Below are 3,842 nucleotides of genomic sequence, written 5' to 3' on the forward strand. Positions count from 1 at the left end.
CCTAGTGGGTATGAGGCGATATCTCATTGTAGCTTTGATTGGCATTTTCCTGATGATGAGTGACCAGTGAGTATCTGTTCATGTGCTTATTGGCCATTTGTATCTTGGAGAAATGCCTATTCACTTTTAATTTGGCGTTTTTGTTTGTTTGTTTGTTATTCAGCTTTAGGAGTTTTCTATATGTTCTGGTTATTAATCCCCTATCAGATACATGGTTTGCAGATATATTCTTCCATGTTGTGGCCTGCCTTTTACTCTGGTGATACTGCCTTTTCATGCACAAACTTTTTAATTTTTTATGAAGTCCAGTTTTTCTGTTGTTACTTTTGTTGTCTGGGCCTTTGGTGTCATATCCATGAAACATTGCCAAATCCCAGGTTGTGTAGTTTTATCTTTAGGCAGTTCAGACATTAAAATATAATTTAACCTTTTGAATTTTTCAAAGCCCTTGTTCCTTTTTTTTTCCAAATTTTTATTTAAATTATAGTTAATTATCATATAGTATGATATTGGTTTCAGGAACAGAATTTACACTTGATCTTAGCCAAAAGGCCGAGAAGCGATCAGGAACAGAATTTAATGATTCATCACTTACATATAAGTGCTCATCCCTACAAGTGCCCTCCTCAATGCCCATCCCCCCATCTAGCCCATCCCCCACTCACCTCTCTCCATCAACCCTCAGTTTGTTCTCTATCTAGTCTCTTATGGTTTGCCTTTCTCTCTCTCTTTTTCTTCCCTTTCCTCTCTGTTCATCTGTTTTGTTTCTTAAGTTCTACCTGTAAGTGAAATCATGGTATTTGTCTTTTCTCTGACTGACTTGCAAATGGCAAGATTCCAGTCTTTTTGATGGCTAATATTCCCTTTTATATATAATTATACACACACACATCTTTATTCATTCATCAGTCGATGGACATTCATCAAAGCCCTTGTTCTTTATTAATATTATTTGATATTAATGTTAATAATGGTATTAACAATAACATTATTTTTTTAAAGGTTTTATTTGACAGAAAGAGAGAGAGATCACAAGTAGGCAGAGAAGCAGGCAGAGAGAGAGGGGGAAGCGGGCTCTCTGCTGAGCAGAGACCCTGAGATCATGACCTGAGCCCAAAAGCAGAGGGCTCAACCCACTGAGCCACCCAGGCGCCCCAACAACAATAACATTATCAATATTATTTTTAATTCCTAGGAATGAGGAAAATAAACAGAATACATATACTTTATTTTTAAAATTGAGATGTTGGAAGGTTAATCTTTTGGCCTTTGGGCCTCATTTGGGAAAAATTGATTTAATTACTCAAATTATTCCTTTGTAAAGTAGAAAAAGTTTTTCCAAGGCCTTGTGTTTGCTGCTGCTTGCCGTAAGAGAGTAGATAAAACTTGGTTGCTACTGGAGAAGGGAGGTGGGAATTCGGGGAGGCCATCCCTGCTCAGGACAGCTCCCCTGAGTGAAGCCTCTGGGAGCAGCGTCTGGGCACCCAGTTTACAAGGCTTGCATTTTCCTTCTGTCAGAGCACTCACGAATTTGCACAGTTGGCTCAGCTAAACACATTCCAAAGGCTGATGTGCAAACTACGATTCCAGTTTACTGATTTATAAGATTGTCCCTTCCATGGACAGAAGTACTTATGTCTGCCTTCAGAATTATCTGTTTTGTGTCAAGGCACCTACAGAATTTTATTTGGGAAGCCAGACAATTGTGCGGAGAGCATGAGATCAAAGCAAAGGGAAGTGGGTGGTAGACAACTGTTACCCCCGGCTCTGGTGTGGCCCGTTTAGCCCTGAGCCGGGAACAGGGGATTGCTGACGATCCTTACCATCTGGGTCTCTATTTACTGTCTTTCTGCTGGACGCACCCCGTTCTTTCTGCCTCTTCCGCTATCCCTTTTGCTCTGTATCATTCTAACCATCCTTACCTATTCAGAGTCTTGGGCGAGGCAGGTTTGCACTTAACTGAAGTTTCAGCTTGCTGCTAAATTGTAATCCCATTTCAGAATGTCCCTCAGACACCCAGGTCCTCTGAAGTGTGTAGTTTTAAGAATCCCCCTCACATTTGGTAACATACAAATGTATGTCTGAAGTATCCAACTTTGTTATTTCTGGTTCATCGGTGGCATTTGAAATATTTAACACAGTTCATTATTCCCTCCTTTTAAAAACACTTGTCTTCATTTTTGAGAAACTTTTTTTGTTTTGTTTTAGCCATTTATCACTGCATTATGGGGGTAACTCTAAGCACTGAATGAGCTGTGAAGGAAGTATGGCACTGCCGTCCACAGGGTAAGGAAACTAGATGGGGTTTGTGTTGTGCTTGGTGGAGAGGCTTCATCGCACAAGGAGGGTGAGAGAAATTCATCAGTGCAGAATTCGTCTCTGGCTTGTCAGAGAACACCTCCAGCATCCTCCTCCCTCCCTCTCCTCCTTATTGTTTCTGCATCCCAAGAATATGACATTCAGACATCTGGATGACTGGAGCTCAGATCAAATAATGACTGGTTTTCCAAAGATAATAGGGAAATTGTTGTTATAAAACACTTGTCTCATCTTTGTGTGCTGCTCACATTCCAGCAAGATTTCCATTTTTATTACAGGGTCATTTGAGAGTGTTTCAAAGTGTACTTTTGATAATTTTTCTCATCTTAGTTTACTTATCTGAAAGTGACAGTGCTCTGTTTTTGTTTTTTGTTTTTTTTTTTTTTGCCTTAGGAAGAAAATGATGAGAAACAGCTTTTTCATTCCAAGTATGGTATACAGCTGTTTTGAAAGAAATGTAGTCTTATATTGGTATTATGTGTTAAAAATTGACTGAGATTCCCTGTACGCTCACAATATTTTCTGCAAGTTTCAGAAGTTCCCTTATTTGAGAACACTGGTTCATAATATAAAATTACAAATTTTATACTTACAAATATAAATTAGTTTCTATGTCCCTACATTTGAAGGAGAGAGATTCCTTCACGCAGTGCTGTCTTTCCCCCTTTTGTGGGGTGGTGGTACTGAAGGTTAACCTGAGAGCGATTTATCATCTGCATTATTAACCAGCGTGGCAGGGAGGTCAGTATCTGTTTGGCATATTACTGCAGTGTTTGCTAGGGAGGCCACAAGTTCTCAGAGCTGAAGGTACACCAAGGAATGCACTTACTCGAAAATCAACCTTTATGCTTGCTGTCTTCAGGATATGGCTACAATTATAGGAACCATCAATATTTTTTTCGAGGGTTACTCTAGAGTCCTTATGCAAAACAGCTGGACATCTACATTTATGGAGAAGACTATATCTGCTAAGTTTCCAAACAATTTTTTTCATGGAAATGGAGCACCAATGAGAACACAAATAGGTACTAAATTCTAGCTTCCAAGCATGGAGAAAAAACAAGAGTAGAACATCACTTATCACCACTGCTAATTGGTTTCAGTGTGATCAAGTCCGTTTGAAGAGGTTAATGTCCATAACCAAAGAAAATTATAAATGATAAGTACATGCAAAATAGCTTATCTTACAAAGATAATTGACTTAAAATTAATCCTGTTTAGAAGTGGCTTTCAAATTGAGATGTTTCCGCTGAGTATCAATTACATGTGGGATCCCGAGAGGACTGTGTCTCCGTCTTTTCTTCAGTTTTGTAACTAAATCAATGTGCCAGTCATTTAAAATTTTTAATTGTTAATCTATTCAGCATTATTTACATCCTGCCTCACATTTGTGTGTATGACAACGGGGTGGGAAAGCTCTGCCGATTTTCCCGTAACAGAAGGATCGCTAATGGTTGGATATCTTCCAAACTGAGTCTGACTCAAGTTAAATAGCAATAGTTAATATTAACCAAGAGAGATTA

The 3,842-nt window shown here is 38.9% G+C and overlaps 1 pseudogene; it reads right to left on the minus strand.

Annotated features, from left to right (window-relative positions):
• Positions 1-466: 466 nt before the first annotated feature.
• On the minus strand, positions 467-564 carry LOC123945235 (annotated as a pseudogene).
• Between the last annotated feature and the right edge of the window lie 3,278 nt (positions 565-3,842).

Source organism: Meles meles, chromosome 6 (assembly GCF_922984935.1).
Source record: "Meles meles chromosome 6, mMelMel3.1 paternal haplotype, whole genome shotgun sequence".
Lineage (NCBI taxonomy): Eukaryota > Metazoa > Chordata > Mammalia > Carnivora > Mustelidae > Meles > Meles meles.